Source organism: Dermacentor andersoni, chromosome 2 (genome assembly GCF_023375885.2).
Source record: "Dermacentor andersoni chromosome 2, qqDerAnde1_hic_scaffold, whole genome shotgun sequence".
NCBI lineage: Eukaryota > Metazoa > Arthropoda > Arachnida > Ixodida > Ixodidae > Dermacentor > Dermacentor andersoni.
In genome coordinates this window covers 113878033-113902113 of record NC_092815.1, presented here as the reverse complement: position 1 = coordinate 113902113, position 24081 = coordinate 113878033, and the positions used below count along the sequence as shown (strand labels likewise).

The following is a 24081-nucleotide window of genomic DNA, read 5'->3' as shown; positions in this document are numbered from 1 at the left end:
AGAGAAGCCACAGGGTAGCATCACTTCAGAAGCGCAGCTTGCGAGACACCGTCACACGTGCGTTTCGGCTGCTTCGCTATCCACTATAACTGGCGCGGGTGTGTCATGTACATGCAAGGATGAAAACACTAAACATGGCCACTAGTGCCTCAAGAAGCGCGCAAATTGTTTTTGTTTAGAAAAAGAAGGAAGTTGCCGAAAAGGTAGCTGAGCTCCGAGGTGAGGTCACCCACTTCGACGATGCGAGAAGAACCGAAAGACGACGAGCACGTCATGGCTAAGTAGCACCAACCAGAGAAAATGAAGACAAATCGACCGCGTGGGCTCAACGCCTGCCTAAGTGCAGGCATCATGGAGCGTGTACTTGAGAGCCGCGTGCTTAGCCTCTGCAGCTGAGCAAATGCATAGAGTCTCGCGAATATACCGTTCAGAGCTCCGGTCTGACTTAATGTCTAGAGGCACGCCTCTTGGATATTATCAACCGGCTACTTTTGTTTGGTTTCAAAATCGCCGCTAGTCTTGCTGCATGGGCTCTTTCGCGTTGGCGTGAATTCTGAAAGTTAGTTGCTACATATATGAGCGACCGTCCAACTCAAGTGCTACACTGTTTGGTGTCCCTCTCACTGGTTTGCCGTGGACATGTTCACTCGTCCCTCGATGATTTCAAGCTTTGGTTGTCCCCCGTTTGGTGACAGCAGTGCTTCCGTGCTGTGGATTCTGTGGAAATGCCGCATACACATATTCTGTGGTAAACAGTTATAAAAACCCATAGAGGCAGTCTTGCACATTGTTAGCTTTGTGTACGCGAGATGACTTTGTGCTAGTTTTCGCGGCCACGGTTTCCCAGATGTATACTGAGCATTCAATTCTTTGCTATAGGGGACATGCATAAAGCCGACAACACTCTACTGCAATCAGGCGACGTTGCACTTATCGGCCGCATTGTGAAGGATAGACATGGACCGGTTGTAGTAGCCGATACCTCACGAGCACCAGCGCGTGCTTATGTTTTATGCTCTTTCTTCCAGCGTCTTTCAGTGAAATTCCACTTTCGAACCTACAGCTGCGCGTTGCGGTTGCAAGCATAATCTGAAGGGAAGATGCGACAACGACGGTCGACGAAGAGAGAACATACACACACACAGGGCGCCCTGTGTTTTCGTATGTTCCCTCTTCATCCACCGTCGTTGTCGCGCCTTCACTTCAGATCCTGCTTAACCAACACCCAAGTATCCACCCAAGTATCCATCCTAATGTTGCAAGCATGTGTGTCAGTGGGCACAGTTGCGGGCTGTAAGGTAAACGTGCATAATTGCGGGAAATTCATTATGACGCTCAAGACACTGACCTCCTCTGTGAACTAGACCGATTCACGGTCGTACCACGCTTCTTCCGTATTTTATATTAATTCCAAAAGTTAGGTGCTGCTGAAAGGAAATATTGACAGCACACAAATGTCTAGTTAGCCTTTTCTCCAACCCATTCGCCGCAGCGATATTATGAGCTGCACAGCACGCAGATGTCTAGTTATCCGTTTACCCCGTTCGCCACAGCAATGTTATGAGCTGCTCGTCACTTCCCTAAACCAGTACAGGCGGCCGCAGTCACGTTTCTTGAGCCAAGGAAAATTTGTCGGGCAGCGGTGGCGGTGACAACTTGACGCGATAGTGTGGCGAAAACTAGCGCTTATGAGACCACTTTGGCCGTGCTAAATGACGGCGCTGGAGTGAAATACCATGCAGTACATAAGATAACACAGCGTGCCTTGCGTCTTTGTTTACTTCCCACTTCTTAGTGTAATTAACTCGTATGGAATCGGGAAGGACGTAATACTCGACAAAATTTGGAGTTAGTGTGGCCCTGGCTCCTTCTTGTCGCCGCGTCCGCTTTTTAGCTGCCAATGGCGCCTTCGTGGCGCCATTTTTGGTAGAAAGCCCAGATATTCTACTTATCTATTTGCAAGGAACCAAGCTACATGGTCATGTTGTTTAGGGAACACGCTATGTCCATGTCAGAACACCGGAGCAAACTTAATGAGACCTGTGGCAGAGCCCACGGGGCATGTAAGCTTCACTTCCTTCCCTCACCTCCCGTGCATCGTTCACGATGGTAACGAGAACCCAAGATGCACGTGGAGGTGCCTGCCTGATGCAAAAGGGTTATTCGATACATAGAGAACTACTTGATTGAAGCTAAATGCCTTATGCGCTGATAGTTTCGACAGTTCCGCGTTTTCCCCATTTGCGCTATATACGTACTCAGCTTATATGCCTCTGGAAATAGGTGTGACAAACCCTGTAACTTTGGTCCCGCGGAGCATTTCTGCAGTCCTAAATCTCATTTTGCGGTCCGACAAGCTATGTATTCGTGGCGCAAGTGACCACTTGCACTGTTTAAATGTCACTCCTAAACTGCAACATCAGCACACTAGTAAGACGACAGGAATTCTGGAGCGTTCTCGCATATTTGGGCTGTTGCTTAGAAAAAAGTCGCAGTTACACCCGCAACGTGGAGCATTGATTGCGATATTAAATAAGTGCACAGCTATACGAATTAAGGGTAGCAGTTTTATCGGCCTTATAGGGTTGGAAACATTCGCTTACTAACAGAATTGACAAGCAAATGTTGTTAGAGCACTCGAACAAACATGGACACATCACACTCGATGAGCGTGAACACTCGCTGTCACAACGCTGGTCTTAGCAGCGCGGCAGCAGCAGCGAGCGAAGTGACCTTCGTGCGGTCTACCACTTCAACGTAACAGTGGCGGCCACACAGCGCGCAGGAAGCTTTGAGTCTCGTCCAGATATTTTTCAAGATACAGCGCGCGCGACCGCGCGCGGCCGTACAACGTACACATTGTTGGCGAAGTCGAAGTCGAACCCTCCTCCCTCCCACGCTGCCTTTGCGCCTGCCTCCACATATTGTGCGCGAGACTGATCCGCGATCATCACTTCCCCTTGCTACCGGTCGCAAAATGCGCAGTTGCTGCCCGAGAACAACGCCGCCCCCCTCCCTCCCTCCCTCCCTCCTTCCCATCTGCCCACGGCCTCTCGCGCGACAGAAAATGGCCCGTTTGCTCTCCGCTTTCTCCGTTCGCGCGCGACCGATTTAGCCGTGATCGTCGGCTCCTCTCGCATGCTTGCACTCTCACATACAGCATGCGGCTTGCGACAAAGGTGTTATCGCCATTGGACTTGATACAGAACATAACGGCGAGGGCGACGCCGACGGCGAGAGCAAAAATGCACTCGGTGTGTCCATATAATTGCTATCGCAATAAAAACTTCCAAAAAGGTGATGTTTTCAGATTCCTTACATTTCAATGTGTCTCTTCCTTATTGACAAATAATCAGACACTTAGGAGAAGACGCTGGAGTTCCCCTTTCATGACAACGTAGCACGTGAACTACAAGCCCATTTTAGGCTTTTACATCTTTCCCGCTTTACAATAACTCCACTCCGTTGCGACCCCGTCAATATCATTCAATAAGCGTAATTTACTAATCCAGCTTAACAGCTTCTTTAAAGGGACCCTGAAAGAATTTTGACGATTTTGTACAAACTTACTGAATCATTAGGGTAGGTCATTCTGATCATTAAGTGACATTTTAAGTGCTCAAAACTTCCGGCACACAGCGTCATCTGCTTGTGTTACAGCGTGCTCCGTGTTGACGCGAGCTGCGCGATTAGTGGTGGTCTCGAGGTCTCCTTTCACGAGGACCATGAAGCGCCCTTGTTGCCTTGTGGGCTGCAAATGTAGCGATTGGCGACATGTCAAGCTGCTACACATCGTGTCCTTCTGCAAGGCAACAGGCGATCGAAGTGGCTGCAGCGCATTAGCTTGTCCGTATGCGATCGGTGCTAGAATCCACGCGTTTGAGGCCGTCACTTATTGCAGGAGAGTTATATTATTACCACAATAGAGTGATTTAGCGATCCCGGTACTGCGGTAAACGCCGGCAGACTGGGCATTTTATTTTACCAAACGGTTGGAGACGCAAACGTACGTTAGTTACCTGCAGGGTTTAGCTACCTGCTGGCACAGAGCTCAGCCACACGAACACATAGCTAACATAGCAGTAAAAAGGTTTGCTACATTGCTGCAGGTGCAAACTTTCAGCAGCAGGCTGACCGTGAACATGTTTTTTTAATGTTTAAAACGTTTTACACTTGGTTACAGCTATTTTAGCTCTGTGTTTGGCTGGATAAGCTCTGCGCCACCAGGTAACTGCACCGTGCAGGCCACTGGGGCCGCTCACGTTTACCCTAAAGTCCCATCGGAACGGTAGTAGTATGGAGGGGCTTTAGTCAATGCTTTTGCCCTTGCGTGAAAACGATCAACTAGCTTGCGCTTACCGGAATACCAGACACGCTCGGCACTGCGACGGAATGCTCACAACGCACGCTGCTTAGACGGCTCTCGCTAGTTATCGACGACTAGGCGGCTAGCGGAGAAGTTGGACAGGCTTCGCGTGCTGGCTCCAAGACACCGGAAGTAGACGACGCGACGTCAAATGATGACGCAAAGCAAGTGCAGGCGGAGCTTAGCCCCCATCACTTAGCGAACGCGTTGAAGAGAAAAAGCATGGCTACGGAGAAATGTAGTGTGTTCAATGGGGCTGGTTGGTTCATCTTTAGAATAAAAACAGGAACAGTGCAACACAAGACAAGCGAGTAAAGAGCACATAACAGCGCTCTGTCCTGTGCTCTTTACTCACTTGTTCTGTGTTGCGCTGTTCCCGTTTTTATGGTGAAAGGTAACTTGCAATCGTCCGTAGCTCTTTTAATATGAGACACTTAAATATTGGCGCGAATACTTTAGTATAGCTGTAACCTACGCGTCTACAAAATTTGTCCAAGGCGTTTCAGGGAGCATTTAATTTCCGTCTTCACAAAATCAGTGCTTATCACAATCGATTATTTCTCCTTTACTGGAGTCACATAACCAATGGCCCTGAATGTAAGAACGTGTTGACCTCGTAATAAACTAAAAGATATATAAACCTGCTAGAGCCGCAGAGGTTTGTTATTTCTTAGAGCATGTGCACGGTACGCAGTTAAGACTACGACGGTTTTCATTACTTTCGGCAAAACTGTAGTTGAAGCCACCTGAAAGTGTTGACACAAAGACATTTCTCCGCTCTCGGTCCATGCTCAAAACACCATCCTTCATTTTTCGAGTACAAGCTCCAAAAGTGCATGGAAGAGCGCCTGCTGCGCCGAGAAATCTTGGAGAACCTGATAGAGCATGTGAAACCAGGCATTGTCCGTACAGTCTCTCACTATCTTAGTAGTTAGAAGATTGCAAATGAGTTAGAAGACTAGTGCCAATAGTGAGTAGTGTTTGCCTAATCACAATGCGCGCTAGAGCTCTTGCGCATGATTAAGGTGGCTCGCACTCGCTAGATATCGAAGCTGTGTGCATTTTCCGCTAACATAATCTATGTAGGGCCGAGTAGATTATAGGACTGAATAATGTCAGAACGTGTGCTTCGAAAATAAATTTGCTCTAGTCCGTCTTCTCTCCGTCTATAATTTCTTTTTGTATCTGCACAATTTCTGGTTCTCATTATAAAATGTCAACGTCCCCTCAATAAAATTCAATATGGATGTTCTAGGTGGTGGACGAGCAAGTGTAACTTTCTGTGTGCGTCTACCTTTGTACTTTGTCTTTTTTTGGGTGGGGGCTACTTTAACGCTGATCTATCAGTCGCAGCTCTATGAGTGAGGCATTTCTTTATTCACTGGATTCCCATTTTTCTGCTGGCACTGGTATACATGTTCTTAAAAAATCCATTCTTGTCATTTATGTTTATAGCTGTTCCAAAGGCTCAACTGAGCGCCATACAATGAGGAGTCAATTCATACTGTTGTTACACGATGGCGTTTGTAAATAAAATATTGATAAAAAGCAAACACAATAGAATGAATATTTGAAAGCCCCACGAAGTTAATATAAATTAATAAATTAAATTATGGGGTTTTACATGTCAAAACCATTGTCTGGTTATGAGGCACGCCGTAGTGGGGACGTTGGAAATTTGGACTACCTGGGGTACTTTAACGTGCACCTAAATGTAAGTACACAGGTGTTTTCGCATTTCTCTACCCGCGAAAATCGGCCGCCTTGGCCGGGATTATATCCATTGACCTCGTTCTTAGCATCCCAACACCACAGCCTCTAAGCAACCGCGGCGAGTCACCACAAAGTTATTATACATGACAAACCTAAAGAAAATCACATAAATAATGTGGCACATATTACAACCATTTGTGCAACTATATGCGCTCCTAACTACTGCATTTCAACACAGCTAGAAAAAATTTGCGAAAAAACCAAACTACAAGAATTTTCTTTTCACAGCCATGCAAAATAGCATGCTTATGACCATTTCAAGGGGACAAAATATTCTAGATTTTTTTTATTTAGACAGCAACAACAACCAAACAAATTATTAGACATATTGTAGGCGTATTGCAAACATAGGCATTAAATAGAGAACGGTAATGTGAAACTGTTAAATGAAATGGCAAGCCACGGAACCGCTGACGAATTATCCCATATGACGCCATGCCTAACAGACAATTTACGTGCATTATGAAATGTAGAGAGGTCTCTCACCGCCACAATACATTTAATTGCGGATTTATATTGCTTCATTGTCGAAACTTAGACCAAATTTCAAAAATTTACAGTTTCTTCAAATAAAGACGCTACATTATACAGAGGCTTAAAACGGGAAGAAGCATGACTTGTTAGGAAAATGTGCGGTGCAGCAAAAGACAATTGAGCGCAAAAGTATGACTTTGAAACTTTTCTTTGTGTATTTAGAACTTCTAGAGCGAAAGAACGCCTAAGTGTCTTGGATATTTTTTAACAGTACCATAGGCAGATTTTTTTCAGTGCCAACCATATGATGGCCCAGAAAGCGGGGGCACAGAAAGCATAGGGAAAGACTAACGGGTATGTTTATTTGATATCCATATATATCAAGAGAAATGTGAATGAAAGTGCATTATTCGTCCTGGTTGTGTTGTCCGCTCAGGAGTTGCTGATTTCCCAGTGGACGCTTTGTCTACACCTCCCACAGACGCTGTCCAAGCTAATCCTTCGCTCAAAACCATCATTACTTATTTTATGCTTTCTTCCTTAAGCTGCCTGTTTCATATTGTAGTCATGTCACCCTACGCTTTGTGATTGCTTTTGCTTTTGCCTTTGACATTTTTTAGTATTTATTACCTGCCTTTACTGTTCGATCATATAAGCTTCCCGGTCCTAGATTGCTTGTGGACCCCATCATTTGTTTTTTTATTTACAGCTAACCTCTATCTTCTCGCAACGAGTTTTCTGTTCCTGGAGGGTGGCAAGCTATATTGCTCGTGGATTTGGGTTTCGGAATTGCGGATCCTGTCTCTCAGTCGCATGAAAGGAGCATTTCTCCGAGCGACACAGGTCTGAAAGCAGTCCGTAAACCTCTCCCCTGGCATTATTGTGGGTTCTCCCTTGTATATCTTTGGCAGACTGATCCCCAGCACGCTGCTGAAGATCTATTCCTAGTACGCTTACTGTATTATTTTTTTCTGGCGAGGTGAATAGAATCGCTAAACAATTGCGTTACTTATTTGTACCTATTGTTTTAACGTTTACCTATTGCGATGTGCACCGAATTATATCAAAGCCTCGAAATAGCGATGCTTAGTCCGAGAAACGACACAAATACATCACATGGCTGTAAATTTGTGTAAATTATCCCTCCTATCCGCTACTTCTCTCTTAAACATGACGTTTACGGATCCGTTAAGCTTAGAATATTCCTAAGAGGACGAGCATGCACTCAGAGTACAGGCTCGTCGGTTATACTAAGAAAACAACTAAAAGATGCCAGTGCTGGCTTAAAAATATTATTTATTAAAAGATTAAAAGAAAATATGCAGCTTCTCAGTATAAAAACGGCAAGAAAGCTACAAAAACGAAACTATATAATCGGGTCATCAGCTGACCCAATAACTTCTAAAAGATAAGATATATTTCCTTTTTTTCTTTCTTTTCCAAAATAATGGCAACGACAAAGAATCGATGCACTCTTCTTCCTCTGCATTGAATTTTGGTCACTGTATTGTAGCAAACCGGATGCTGCTCTGGTTGACCTCCCTCCCTTTCCTACCCTTGCTTTCTCTCTCTCTCTCTCTCGGCGCGTCGCGTTCATCTGTCATGCTATAATCTCCTTAGCACAGTTTCTATCGTCTTTTGTTTCGCGATAACATATATAGCAAACCAACGACTACTCGCTGTTACGGAAGAAAGAATGTTTAGCATAGAGCGAGCAGCAACAGGTTAACTGTTGATCCCTCAGTACGACGTTGTAGACGAAATGAAACGTGGAAGTACTTTTTAAAGGAAGGTCAGCGTGATCATTCCTTCAATTGGCCAGCTGCGCACCAGAGCCAAAGCTGTCTTTGTGGCAGCGATATTGCTCACGAAGAGGCAAACATGAGCAACACGTGACTCCCAACGCGCTTCGACACCCGTGAAACGCGCAATGTGGTTGCTACTGGCGAACGCTGACAGTGTGAATATAAACTGTACAACAAAAGGGTTAGCCTTTGCCCTCAAACACAGACCGGAACGACAGCTCACGTGAGTTCGAGCCTTCGTCGTGACAACTGGGAAGCCACTCCTAGACCCGACAAAACCAACGGGCTCTGCCCACATCTACTAGTGATTCTGCTTTCTTCGGCGACAAACAAGAAGAAATTTCTAAAAGAGAAACGTCAATCAATGGGTCTGTCAGTAACAGAGAAAATGTGCGTTCCACTCGAGCTCAGTTTTCTTACTGATGCGTCTGGCGGCCTTCCTCACCTTTGGTGGCCGACAATGTTTTGAATATTGGTGATAGCTTTTTCTTACCTCTTCATCTTGTTCACCATTGAAGTGTTAAGTTTACGGAAGCCTTCTGTCTTGGACATTTATCACCAAAACCGAGCGAATAATTCACAGCTTAATGGAAGTTAGAGCAACGTAGGCCAAAAGTCCGAGAAGTGTGACTGAGGCTCATGACAAAGGGAAATGCTCCGTTCCGTTGCTTCTCTCCTGCAAGTCTTGCACTCTCCTAACTTGGGCGAACTTGCCTTCTTTCTTTCTATGCTGCACTTTCTGTTCAAGATCCCTTTGCAAGCCTTCTCCGTCTGTGTTTGGACGTGTTGACATTCTTGGCGTAGGTCGCATAGGCATTCAAGTCAATAACAATATCTATGAGTGAATTTGGTAGCGAAACTAGTCTAGACACTCACAAGTACTCTAATGGTTACTTTCGGGGCATCACATTTGCACCTCCCAGTGCTGAATGTAAATAACTATTTCTGAATAATTGTGATGGATTACGTACCACTTTGTGACTCCAAAAATAAACGTGTTCTCATTCAGCCCTCTGCACTTGGTGCTCTTCTATAACTGGAGTTCATGCAAAAACACCCTGAGAACTACTGTAACACACCTGTTTGCTGTGAACCAATGTTAACGCACAATATATTCGAAAAAATAAGCAAAATTTTTGCTCGAGGAAACATTAGTGAAGGCCTGTTTATGCACATTGCTCAGTTTGCCGAGAGGTGCAGGTAATAAGGCTTCAATCAGCACGATTAGATCATGAGTGTAGGTCAAGGAAGAAAACAGGTGATCATAACCTCCTTGCGGTCAGTGCAGTGGGTGGACATCTGCGAGCGCAATATAAACGCCGACATATTTGTTTTCTGCTGCTACAGATACAATACTGCACTGCACTGCAAACCTTTATTATGGCCCTGCAGGACCATAATAAAGTTATAATAAGTTATAATAAAGTTATAATAAAGTATTTAAGGTAATGCGCGCGCATTAGATCCCATAGATGAGATGAATATTTACAATTAGTATTAGGGTTATAATTATATTCGAGTGCTGATTGCTGTGCTATCGTTTGTTACCGAAGCTTTCCCTCAAGTCTAAATATTTTAAGGCAGTTTGTCGTGTGCGTATCATGGCTACGCACGCTTATATCGCATTCCGTTTCTCTACCACGGGTGCGCTTTAAAACCACGGCGCTGCAGTTTTTGCTTTTCTTTCCTTTCTTCTTCTCCGCCCTTAAACTGGCTCTCTTAACTACTACACGCAGAGACAAAGCAACAACGCGCGCATGCGATCCCATAAATGAGATGAATATATATATATATATATATATACATACATCTATATATATATAGAAAACTATCAGTCATAGCTCTCGTAGTATAGCCCTCTGGGCCGTTTCCTTTTTTTTTTCTTTCGAAAGTAGTCCTATTAGGGTTATTATAATTACACGAAGGTATTTCGCCCTCGTCAGCAGCAGTCCTTGGTATAGTTATTCTGGCGGCTAGCTTCCCTCGCTATGCGTGCCGCCATCGCACCTGGTTAAGCTTTTCCTAGACGCTAGAGTTATGCTTTGTCCGCGCAACCTTGAGCGATCGGAAAGCGCGTTTTCCCCTCTTGGCCGGCGGAGAGGGGAGGCTTCGTTCCGGCCGCGAAGCTCTCCACATCTCTGTAAGGTGCCTTGTGGTGGTCTCGTGCTGACGATGCCCTCTCGGTGAGCGCATATTTTCCCCCTCATCTTTTAAGAGGTTCAATACATACAAGCATTTGTCTCGCAAACCAGATTTTCTTCAAGAAAATTTTCCACGTCTCAGTAATTTCTCTCATCGTATTCGAGTGCTGATTGCCGTGTTATAGTTTGTTAACGAAGCTTTCCCTCAAGTCTAAATATTTTAAGGCAGTTTTCCTAGCCTCTAAAGCCGCTCGAGTTCACTCTTCTCCTCGAGCGGCCATTTTTCCTAGAAAGTATGCCTTCCAACCACTTGGAACAGACTATCGCGGACAACATGAGTCTCTTTCCACGTAAGTGTGAGGCTCGGAGCAGGAGCTGTGGCGCTTGAAAGTAGCCTGGGGCCTGACGAACCAACCGACTGAGCTATCTTTCCGGGCAACATCGAAGGGTCACGAGTTCAAATCACCTGTTATGTTCCTTTTTTTTTCGCCCCTTTTTCTTTCTTTTTTTTTTCTTTCTTTTAATGTCTTTTCCTTTATTTTATCACTGTACGGGAACCCTCCTAAAAAAAAAGAAAGATATATATCTTCAAATATGTAAGGCCTCACATGTGCAGGTCATAAATACCAGGTTCTCTAGCCGAGTGCCATCCATGCGGTGTAACCGAGCTCAGATTGGTCCACCTTGACTGATCAAATAGGGCACCACTGTAGGTTAAATGAGGCGTACAACTCCTGCGGGACCCGCCGTGGTTGCTCAGTGGTTATGGTGTTAGACTGCTGAGCACGAGGTCGCGGGATCGGACCCCGACCACGGCGGCCGCATTTCGATGGGGGCGAAATGCGAAAACACCCGTGTACTTAGAATTAGGTGCACGTTAAAGAACCCCAGGTGGTCGAAATTTTCGGAGTCCTCCACTACGGCGTGCATAATCAGAAAGTGGTTTTGTCAAGTAAAACCCCATAAATTAATTTTTAATTTAACTCCTACGGGGACGGTAGAGTATCCGTCTCCAGTGCAAGAGGACCGTGATTCAAATCCCGGTGGCACGCAATTCTCCACCGGAAAATACAAAAAAAAAAACCGTGTGTTGAGAATATTGCACAAACAGGCCTGGAGTGCGGCCTGATCCCGGTGACCAGAACCGGTAACGCACTCTCTCACCAGAGCAGGATTGGCCACCCTGGTGCAGTACTTGGCCACAACCTCCTATATGAATACAACAATCGAACCCCGGCCCTCAGTCCCCAGCAGCCGCGAAGCAACTGACCACGGCGGCAGTCAGATCTGTGACGCTGCAGAGGGTGCTAAGAATACCTGGCTCCGGACAGGCCGCCATTGGAATCTGAACCTGGCAACGTTTAACGTTAGAACGCTATCTAGTGAGGCGAGTCTAGCAGTGTTATTGGAGGAATTAGAGGGTAGTAAATGGGATATAATAGGGCTCAGTGAGGTTAGGAGGACAAAAGAAGCATATACAGTGCTAAAAAGCGGGCATGTACTGTGTTACCGGGGCTTAGCGGAGAGACGAGAACTAGGAGTCGGATTCCTGATTAATAAGGAAATAGCTGGTAACATACAGGAATTCTATAGCATTAACGAGAGGGTGGCATGTCTTGTTGTGAAACTTAATAAGAGGTACAAAATGAAGGTTGTACAGGTCTACGCTCCTACATCTAGTCATGATGACCAGGAAGTCGAAAGCTTTTATGAAGACGTAGAATCGGCGATGGGTAAAGTCAAAACAAAATACACTATACTGATGGGCGACTTCAATGCCAGGGTAGGCAAGAAGCAGGCTGGAGACAAGTCAGTGGGGGAATATGGCATAGGCTCTAGGAATAGCAGAGGAGAAATATTAGTAGAGTTTCCAGAACAGAATAATATGCGGATAATGAATACCTTTTTCCGCAAGCGGGTTAGTCGAAAGTGGACGTGGAGGAGCCCGAATGGTGAGACTAGAAATGAAATCGACTTCATACTCTGCGCGAACCCTGGCATCATTCAAGATGTAGACGTGCTCGGCAAGGTACGCTGCAGTGACCACAGGATGGTAAGAACTCGAATTAGCCTAGACTTGAGGAGGGAACGAAAGAAACTGGTACACAAGAAGCCAATCAATGAGTTAGCGGTAAGAGGGAAACTAGAGGAATTCCGGATCAAACTACAGAACAGGTATTCGGCTTTAACTCAGGAAGAGGACCTTAGTGTTGAAGCAATGAACGACAATCTCATGGGCATCATTAAGGAGTGCGCAATAGAAGTCGGTGGTAACGCCGTTAGACAGGAAACCAGTAAGCTATCGCAGGAGACGAAAGATCTGATCAAGAAACGCCAATGTATGAAAGCCTCTAATCCTACAGCTAGAATAGAACTGGCAGAACTTTCTAAGTTAATCAACAAGCGTAAGACAGCGGACATCAAGAACTATAATATGGATAGAATTGAACAGGCTCTCAGGAACGGAGGAAGCCTAAAAACAGTGAAGAAGAAACTAGAAATAGGCAAGAATCAGATGTGTGCGTTAAGAGACAAAGCCGGCAATATCGTTACTAATATGGATGAGATAGTTCAAGTGGCTGAGGAGTTCTATAGAGATTTATACACTACCAGTGGCACCCACGACGATAGTGGAAGAGAGAATAGTCTAGAGGAATTTGAAATCCCACAGGTAACGCCAGAAGAAGTAAAGAAAGCCTTAGGAGCTATGCAAAGGGGGAAGGCAGCTGGGGAGGATCAGGTAACAGCAGATTTGTTGAAGGACGGTGGGCAGATTGTTCTAGAAAAACTGGCCACCCTGTATACACAATGCCTCATGACCTCGAGCGTACCGGAATCTTGGAAGAACGCTAACATAATCCTAATCCATAAGAAAGGGGACGCCAAAGACTTGAAAAATTATAGACCGATCAGCTTACTCTCCGTCGCCTACAAAGTATTTACTAAGGTAATCGCAAATACAATCAGGAATACCTTAGACTTCTGTCAACCAAAGGACCAGGCAGGATTCCGTAAAGGCTACTCAACAATAGACCATATTCACACTATCAATCAGGCGATAGAGAAATGTGCGGAATATAACCAACCCTTATATATAGCCTTCATTGATTACGAAAAAGCCTTTGATTCAGTCGAAACCTCAGCAGTCATGAAGGCACTACGGAATCAGGGTGTAGATGAGTCATATGTAAAGATACTGGAAGCTATCTATAGCGGTTCCACAGCCACCGTAATCCTCCACAAAGAAAGCAAGAAAATCCCAATAAAGAAAGGCGTGAGACAGGGAGATACAATATCTCCAATGCTATTCACAGCATGTTTACAGGAGGTATTCAGAGACCTGGAGTGGGAAGAATTGGGGATAAAACTTGATGGAGAATACCTTAGCAACTTGCGATTCGCTGATGATATTGCCTTGCTTAGTAACTCAGGAGACCAATTGCAATGCATGCTCACTGACCTGGAGAGGCAAAGCAGAAGGGTGGGTCGGAAAATTAATCTACAGAAAACTAAAGTAATGTTTAACAGTCTCGGAAGAGAACAGCAGTTTACGATAGGTAGCGAAGCACTGGAAGTGGTAAGGGAATACATCTACTTAGGGCAGGTAGTGACCACGGATCCGGATCATGAGACTGAAATAACCAGAAGAATAAGAATGGGTTGGGGTGCGTTTGGCAGGCATTCTCAAATCATGAACAGCAGGTTGCCACTATCCCTCAAAAGGAAAGTGTACAACAGCTGTGTGTTACCAGTACTCACATATGGGGCAGAAACCTGGAGGCTTACGAAAAGGGTTCTGCTGAAATTGAGGACGACGCAACGAGCTATGGAAAGAAGAATGATGGGTGTAACGTTAAGGGATAAGAAAAGAGCAGATTGAGTGAGGCAACAAACGCGGGTAAACGACATCTTAGTTGAAATCAAGAAAAAGAAATGGGCATGGGCCGGACATGTAATGAGGAGGGAAGATAACCGATGGTCACTAAGAGTTACGGACTGGATTCCAAGGGAAGGGAAGCGTAGCAGGGGGCGGCAGAAAGTTAGGTGGGCGGATGACATTAAGACGTTTGCAGGGACAACATGGCCAGAATTAGTACATGACCGGGGTAGTTGGAGAAGTATGGAAGAGGCCTTTGCCCTGCAGTGGGCGTAACTAGGCTGATGATGATGATGATGATGATGATTTTAAGAAATAGGACACAGCTACTTTCACACATCAGCTGGACTACCTCCACTTTCTCCCACACTAAACTGTAGGACAGACACCTTGTTGAGGTACTGTAGACGAAGCAAGAATTGCGGTGAGCTAAAATAAGACCTTTCAAAAGCGTGAAACATGTGGAAAGCTACGTGCAACACAGAGCATCGCGTCAGGTTCAGAACAACGAGCGGTACTGTTGGAAACCATTGGAGAAATACCAGATCATGCTACAAGGTGCGTTAAAGCCGCTACCCGTAATAAGCGGCACGTTGCGGAAGTGTGTTGGGCCTGCCACTCTTCCGAGGCCTCATTCTCATGGCAGCGACTTCACCGTTGAGCTTTGGTGTGTTCTACCGGGCGTTGACTTTATAGATGTGCCAGTCAGTCTTTACATATAGGCTAATGTACAACCAGCGTACAACTGTTCATTATGTACCAGGAAGCAACCTTTCTTACAAATATTTTACAAAATACAGGTCCTTACTTTTAATACCCTAAAATTGATGGCACTTGCATCTTCTTTGTGGTGCTGAACAGATTAAAAAAACCAATTACAAAGGATCAAGACTATCTGCGCATCACTGCAACTAATATATTTTTATCAATGTTCTTGCCAGGACAATAAGAACCTATCTTATCGTGGTACGTAAGGTCTTCCTGGTTATATCGCTCAATGAAATGTGGCAACACAGCTGAAGCACAGACCGTCACAACAGGGATACGAAACTGTGAAGCTGGCACGTTTTCACATGTACTTTTCTGGACAAGAAAGAAAGCAACATAATGTAGAACTTCAAAACCTGTTATTTTTAGGATCTTACAAGTACCTTATAGGCAAACGTATTTATAGCGTAAAGGAGTGGACAAACTAGTGTTTATTGTCGCTAGATGTAGTCGCTTTGCTATCGCATGTAATAATTTAGTTACACTTTGCACTCGTACCAGAACGCACATCAACCTCGCCTTTGCGACGCTGCTGAACCTAATTTGCAGAATTTTAGCTATTGTTCTGGCTCGCGCGCCAAAAAAAAGTTTTCTAGAAGTGGGAAGTCAGTAAAGAAAGGACTTCGAAATTTCTATGCAAGCTTCTTATAGATGCTTTAATGCAGAAAAGAGTTCGAGAGAAAACGCTGTCGAATGGAACGTAAAAAAAATGAAGATGTACCATGGCGAGGGAATGAGTTCAAGTAGTGACAAGGTAATTGCGTGCATGACTTGTCTTACTTTCTGTCGTATTTGTCTTACCGTTGTGGTTTGCTTGGCCTTTTTGCTTCCATCAAATAATACGAGTAGTTAACAGTTTTCAATTACTCGTGAATGGCGTTGTGAGAAATAGGCACTGCTGTAGCACACACGTAAAATGTATGCGTACGGCAGTGCGGTGCACGGAATCGAGCTATATGGTGCACAAAAATCTACCATCCGCAATACCATGCCGTGTCTGCACTGTGAACGAGCTATTACTCGGCTGTAACTTTCCAAGTAAATGAAGGGCAATTCGTCATGAAGCCCCGGTCCACGTGGAGATTGAACAACTGAGAATTTTATTCAGTGCCACTTCCTTGCATCTAAAATTAGGGGCAGGCACTGCCTACGCTTTGCACATGAAGGTCGTCTTCGAGAACGCACATCTGAGCGAGGCAAGCAATGAGTTTTTCACCAGGCAACTGTACTGCTTGCGAGTCTCTCTTGTCTTCTGTCCCCTCCTAAGCTCGCTGAATGACGTGTAAAAATTACCTAAATTGGAAGTGTCTAAGGACGACGAGCTTTGCATTTTTTTTCATTTTATGAAAAAAGGAAGTGTTATTTTGGTCCGATAATGCAGTGATAGTAAAAAAAAAATTATAAACTTTCGTCTTACAGGGCGAAAGGGAAGTGGAGGATTTTAATGTTGTATAAGTCATTACCTGCCTGCGGATATGCTCGTTGTCGCGCCGAACCAAACATGCCTGCGGATATATTAATGGGCGTACGAGTGTCATACTAGAACGCATTGCGACAGTATCTCAGAAATTAGCTATTTTGTTATGAAGATGCAAGAAATATGGCTGCCCATGGCTTGCGCTGTGATATAATTACTGCGCGTTGCAAGTCCTACGGTTAGTGCTAGCGCCGGATGGGCGAGTGGCAGGCATAACGCTTTGCGCAAACGCCTCGCTATTATGAGTGGACACACTGTGATGGAGAAGAAGCTTCCTAGAAATCCTCCTTTCTGCCAGCTTGAAGACATCCCTGTCTGTGAACCACGAAGTATGCGCAAATTTGAATCTCTTATTTTTTCTCGGCCGTTGAGTGGCCACTGTCTGCTTCCCATTTCACTTTGTTTCTAGCCTCAAATTGTCCCATTTATTCGAAACCCTGTTCTGCATATCTACGGAGGCTGCCAGAGTGCTTGGAACGGTAAAATTGAAGCGGGGGGAGGATGGGGGGCAGGAAGCAACGCGGCAAATGCGAGCGCAGGAAAAACGCGTTCTCGATGTTTTATCTGACATTTTTTGTATGAGCCATTCTTGGCTCAGCTGCATAAACTTTAGTCAAGCCTCCCTTTTTCTCTTCTCTTTTCAACTGATCAATGACGTGATTACGCATGGCTGCCATATTTTTGCTTTCTGTGCTCTTAGAAGACAGAGCGGTGGGACAGAGGTTCACAAACTTTTAAAAAAAATACAAATAAAGGGAGGAAGCTTTTAAGGTGGCAGTGTATGAGGGAAACGAAAACGAAATTAAAAAACAAACTTAACATAGAAAGAGATGTGAGTGGGTAAGGTCGCCGTCATTTATTTGTTCAGCGAGAAAACTAGCGTTCCCGGAACACATCTGAAAACGGATAGAGATTTGGGCAGACAGGTTTGACATTTGATGAACAATAAGTGATCGAGATGAAAGAATAGTTCTGGGGCCAAATTCGCCAAGATTTTATTCGGAAGTGCTCTTCTGCACTTGCCATCCGGCCTTCACTAAGTTTAGGGCCAGCTTAAGGTGTGGCAGAAACGTTCTGCCAAAATGTACAGAACTTTTCGTTACTAGGTGATCTTTGCTGTTGGCTCGCATTTATCGTTAATACTTCCGACATCATCATTGGCCCATGTCTTGTCTCACGAAAAATGTTTGTGTAAGAGTGCTTTCGAGGACACAGACCCAGAATTATCGGTGACCATCGTGGCTTATGACACTCAAACAAACAACCGTTGTGCCCTCTATGAGCAGGACAACTAGACACCAATTATTTACCGAGTGATGTATTTTGATTTACGCTAAGCATTGGTCACCGCCTGAGCGTAGAGCGGATGGCGAAATTTCATACAGGCACGGCGGTTTGAACTGTATAACCTACTTTCCTCATCACAAAAGTCACTGACGCAGTTAGTTAACCGGTATTACCAGCACGAACCATCGAGGAAGTATACACTAGGACTCCCCACAGAAATACAAAAGGCTGCCATTCTAAAAGCTACTAAACCATTAAAGAACATAACGTGAATTTGTCATTATTAAACAAAATTCGTACTTGGAGGCGAGCAAAACAGATTACGTATCTTTCCTTAAGGAGAGAATTGGCAATTACGGATCCACATTGTTTCCCAGTGCCCCATTGTGCCTGTTACATTTTATGTTGGCAGATTTCTCCATAGAGTGTCCCAGCTAACGTTAGCCAAGCTGTCCAACAACATCAACAACCAGATAAAACTATTTAAAGACAGGGTGCATTACACGATATTAAAATCTATGGCATTCGGTTTCATTTCATTTCATTTTATTACCTCAAAAACATGCTAAGAGTGTTACATAAGGGGTTGCCCAAACTCTGGCGATGAAACGACGTTGGTCCCATAAATGTATCTTGCACCATGTTTTTTATCCTTGTGTTGTTGTTGTTGTTGTTTTGTTGTTGTTGTTGAACATCTTGGCTAACGTCAGCTGGGACACACGCTATATGAGTGCATTCGTGCGCCCCTCACTTGTGTGGGTGCACACATTGCACGTTTTTCTTCAGTACCGACGAATGCCGTTGTTCTGTTAAAGTTCCGTGATAAGCTCATAAACATTATTGGTGGGTGCCCAAGCGCCAAATGCTTATTGACGGTGCAAGTGTAAGTCCTCGTGTAATACGTAAGCATATATAGCACACCTCTTGTTCATTTGTCTTGCTGAGCAAGAATTATAAGAAGTACGTAGTTAACTATGACTAAAAAATCAATTAAAGCAAATTATACTGGCCGCATAGGCACACTTGATCAATAGCAATTGCAAAGAAAATTTTACATTCTTCATAAGCAAGATATGTCGCCACGCATTCTCGTTAAAAATGCTATGCAACGCCTTAGCCTAAAGTATTAGGCGTTCAATTTCGGTTCTTCCATGCTAATCTTTACAGTTGTAACCCGAGGAGCAAAATTTACACGTGATGGTGATCTCGTGGACTATGTTATTTTGGTTTTCCAAATAATACTCATACATTCTCGTGCTAAGCTCTTCTACTACGGGGCTACTTTCATAGATTTGTGCTGTCTTATTTCGCTTACGATAATCATTTAGACATTTTCCCTACTTAATGTATTTTCATCTTGCAAATATACACAGCACTTCAATTTGCCATTCCTTCCTTTATTCTTAATTTCAATTCGAAGCATTAATCGGATCTACTGGCGACTTTCTCCATATGGTGGGCTCGGTTGCATCGCTTAACTGCCATACAAAGTAGTGCGAGTGAGCGTTTTTCTATCCTGCGCAATAAAGCAACAAAACACTGCATATACGCTTACGTATAATGCTGCCTCGTAGTTATCTCATATTCTTGCTTTTTATATTCCGAATTCCGCTTTCCCAGATCGTTTCTTCTGTCTCTCAAAACGTTATATGTTATAAGTGTATCTCACCGCACAAATGTATAGTTTCTTGAAGCTTTAAGTGTTATCTTTCCGTTCGTTGCTATTACATGTAAAAATGGTCACCTACGTGTTCTTCAATGCTACTTGTTTTAATATCTTGTTAGTTAACTTTCATATGGAAGCACGTATTTGTATTTCTAAACTTAGCATCCTTTTTATATCACAGTTCTTGGACGATTCTTGTTCTTTCAGGTAACAGTTCTGCCTAAATGTTCCTTCAGCATGTTTTATACTTAAATCATGCGTACTGACATACATGAATATATATTATATTGCCCAACTGTCATGCTCTCGAACCATAGTAGCAGTACTGTAATTAAATAACAACTAAGACAACACCATGCACAGAAGAGCAAGCATTTGATAGAGACAAAGTACGGTTGAACAATTCTGCAGGCAGTTATAGAAGCCATACGCTGTTTCACTGTTATTTGCGTGCTGGTTGCGTATTCACGAAAAAATATTAGGGATTGCCAGCAGCAGGCTACTATTGTTTGTTGTGGTGTTTCCCTCCATTTATTCCTTGAACTGGAAGTACCTATATACTTTTTAAGTAGATTAATGTGTAGATAACCAACCTCTCTTACCCCTTCCCGTGCTGTTCTCGTTTTTTTTCGTTTGTTGACAAATGAATCTGTTTGCGCACGAACACCCCTAGGCACCGGAAAAAGAAGATTTATGCCTTCTGCATTGCGTGAGTGCACTTTCCATGGCAAATTTTGCGCTGTAATGCGCGCTTTTTGTTGTGACGTCTTTTTTTTTTTCACTAGATCCTCACCATTTCATTTTCATTGAATTTCACCTTATTTTAGAGCCTCGGCAGTTCATATTCTGCACTATTCTTGTCGAGATGCTCGCCAGCGTCGTAGTACGCTTCTTTGTCGGCTTCAAACTTGTATACGCTCCCCGTTCCTGAAACATTTATATGCGGAAAATGCTCATACTAAGGGTGCCAAAATACTCTACCAAAGAATCGATTCTTCTCGCCATTAAATACAATAAAAAAATGTGGCATCTATTGATCCGCCTTCTGTCCGCTCTCACGAACACGAAAGCAGGTGTCTGGAAGCGCTGCACACCAATAGCTTGGCAATATATATTGAACAGCATAATTTTTGGGGGGTAGAAATACTTGGACGTTGGTTCCATCTTGCCTTGCTATGTAGTGAGCGACACCTCACGTCTTTCTTCAAAAGTATTCGTACAGAAGTAAAGTACAGCAGAAATCACTTTCCCTAGCTTACTTGTTTTGTTTTACTCTCACATTCTACTTTGGACTGGCCCCCACGGTGCTTCCTGCATATCGAAAAAAGTACGACCCTGTTACAACTCTTACCATCGAAACGAGTGTTAAATTCAAACATATTGACGCCCTCAAAAAGCAGATAAGCTGTCGATGTGTCCATCGGACGCACGATGAGTATTGGAGAACAGCGGCGTATTTTTTCGATGACCTTCTATTTGTTTTCATTCAAAATGCTCCGAAGAAAGATATATAGGTCAAGGTGTTTCCTTCCGTCTCGCCTTTATTTCTTTTTTGTTTTTGTTCACGTAGCATTCTTATATCATTTCAGGGCAATATGTTTCCAACTGAGTCTTGCCATTTGCAAAGCATGATTATGCTCACAATGACAATTATTGCAAAGAAGCCACTTTATTAACTTCTTGAGGGCCGAAATTCTACAATGTTTCTGTTGAACTTAAGCATATCCCCTGCAAAGCGTGCTTATCCTCACGTTGAGTTTCGTTGCAAAGCAGCCATCTTATCAAAATCTTATCAAAATTTGAAATCGACATTATAGGAATTGAGTCCTCCCGTACGCTTCTCATTTATTGAAGCTGTAGCAGCTCAGCTAATCTCGAAGCTTCGCCGAAGCTCACAGCCGATTACTAGGAACAACTTTACAAGGCAGGCCAATCCCGCGCTCTCACGCCAAGTGCCCGTTTGACGTTGTTTTTTAATCTGATTGATGCTCATGAACTCCATGCAATAAATTGTGCAAACACTTGCCGAAACTGATCGGTTGCATGGGTGAGTAAAATTTTCTTCGCTAGGTTTTATGGTCAACATGATAGATTCACTATCCCGACAGTCAGTTCTTTTGAAGCAATTAAACAGACATAAGTAATGGAAAAAATTAAGAGCATATTATGCATCGACAGTTTGTGCGAGAAAAAGACAAGATGGAAAGCGTACGGGGGAGCTTGCGCCCCTGCGTCATTTGTAAGGAAAGGAGCGAGGGGAAATAAGTGATGCTTGTCGATCGATTGCCTTGTTATGTCGAGGACGTACACGCTACCTAATACTGCGCTTTCTGCGAAATTCACCAAAAGAATAACATCATCAATCCTCTTGTCTCCTCACAAACACACACATGAGGCGTTCCAGTTAAAGACGTTCACTAAGGCCGGTAGATCGCAAAAAGCGCAATAGTGTTTGCACGGCCTTCTTCTGTATTCTTTTAACGCTTTCCTTTCTGTCCTCTTACTAACCCCTATCTCCCATCCCCAGTGTAGGGTAGCAAACCGCGGACTGAGATCTGGTTAACCTCCCTCCCTTTCATCTTTATGTGTCTCTCTTTATCTCTTGGCTCCTCAAAAGAATTTATTTCACGTTGCGAGTTCAATCTTTCCAATGAAATAATAGACATGATGATTCTATCTTGCGACGCTTCTAATTATGCACCCCTAAATGCGAGTGCTTTTTGTTTTTATACTTATGACATGTTCCCTTGGTCGGCCATTTAAAGGCGTAGAAACTTCCGCACGATGTCTGTATTTCAGTTATTGACACAAAAGACCCACGTGCAAGCGGTCAAGAAACCATGTCGCCACAATATCTAAGAGCATTCAGCCTAAATTAGTCACACTCTCTTGTGCATTCATACTTCTCGCATCGATAACAGTGGTGTCCGAAACCCTGCTCAAGACAGTACGACCTAATTGGCGGATGCTAGAAATAGACAAACAAGTTAGGTTGGCCAGGGTTCGCCGGTGTAGCTGACAACGTGGGTGCCGGTTTGTTATCACAATGACACCATTGCATAACCTCGTTACTCAAACAAGCATTGCTATCGTGGCTGAGCCAAATAAATCATCGCAGCCATTCTGCGCTGATCTGTGGGGATTCCCAACGGAGTCACTAGGAATGCTGTCTTCGCACTTTACGAACGTTATGGCGTATGTTTTCACTGATGTATCAGCCGGAGGGTCGACCTTCGTCAGATATACCTCGGCGGACACTGGATATAAATATATTATATATATATATATATATATATATATATATATATATATATATATATAATGATATTTGTCCAGTCTGACACCTGTTTCGAGATATGCGCCATCAAACTCGCCGTAAAAATCCATTATCGTTCTACTTACCTTTCATTTAACATTTAATGGCTGCCTCTTCCTCCTGCAGCTGCCTCTATTTGTTACATTAACCGCCAGCCTTACTTAGTTTGATGCATATTATGTGCTGCAAGCTGGACGTGTTGGCATCAAGCACTCATGGTCCACAAATGCGCGATAACTTGATTTGTGTTGCTAATTCAAGTTGTCCTTCGCCAAGGAATTGCAAAGCTGGACCTTCAGTCTGCTGTTTGCCCACGTTTCACCGTTCCTCTCGAATCATCGCTGTTATTGCACCTAAGCGTATAATTTTCTCTTTTTTTAGAGGAACCTATCCGTGTGGTGAAGAATGAACAATAGACCCATTTGCTTCCCAAGCTCTCACATAAACCACGTCTCCGGCCACTGCCGCAGGCGCTGGTACTCGTAACCTCAAGCATTAGCAGACCGCCGCTCGGAAGTGGATTCCCCTTCACTGTCTCCTCTCTCTGAGCCGCTGAATGCCAACATTGCTACTCGGAAAAATAGCCCCAGCCATACACCCCCGCCTAACGCCATCGGCCGCGTTCACCTCTATTTAGACAATCTCCGCCGCCCCTCTGTTCCGGTCACTTCTATGGAAACTACAGAATGCAGCTCCCGGAGGTGAAGCTGCATGAATGACCTGGACTCCCTTTAGTAATGCGCTCAGATCTCGGTAGCTGTACTCGTAAAGTTCTGATTATTGCCGTTTCACCTACTCTTACAGTAGCCAAGGAATTACATCAGCCGTGATTAACGAGAAGAGAGGGGAGGGGGTTAACCGAGGGTCCCGATTTTTATTAGTCATATCATGAGAAGCCAACAAACACTGACACCAAGGACAACATAGGGGAAATTACTTGTGTTTAATAAATGAAATAAAGAAACCATAAATTAATGGAAATTAAAGTGGATGAAAAAACAACTTGCCGCAGGTGGGAACCGAACCCACAACCTTCGCGGCAAGTTGTTTTTTCATCCACTTTAATTTCCATTAATTTATGGTTTCTTTATTTCATTTATTAAACACAAGTAATTTCCCCTATGTTGTCCT

At 44.1% G+C, this 24081-nt stretch overlaps 1 protein-coding gene across 1 annotated transcript in view; it reads right to left on the bottom strand.

The window, feature by feature from the left end:
* The window catches only part of LOC129387563 (uncharacterized), an 849695-nt gene that overhangs the window by 346386 nt on the left and 479228 nt on the right, over nt 1–24081 (bottom strand). The gene's annotated exons all lie outside the window — the stretch shown is intronic.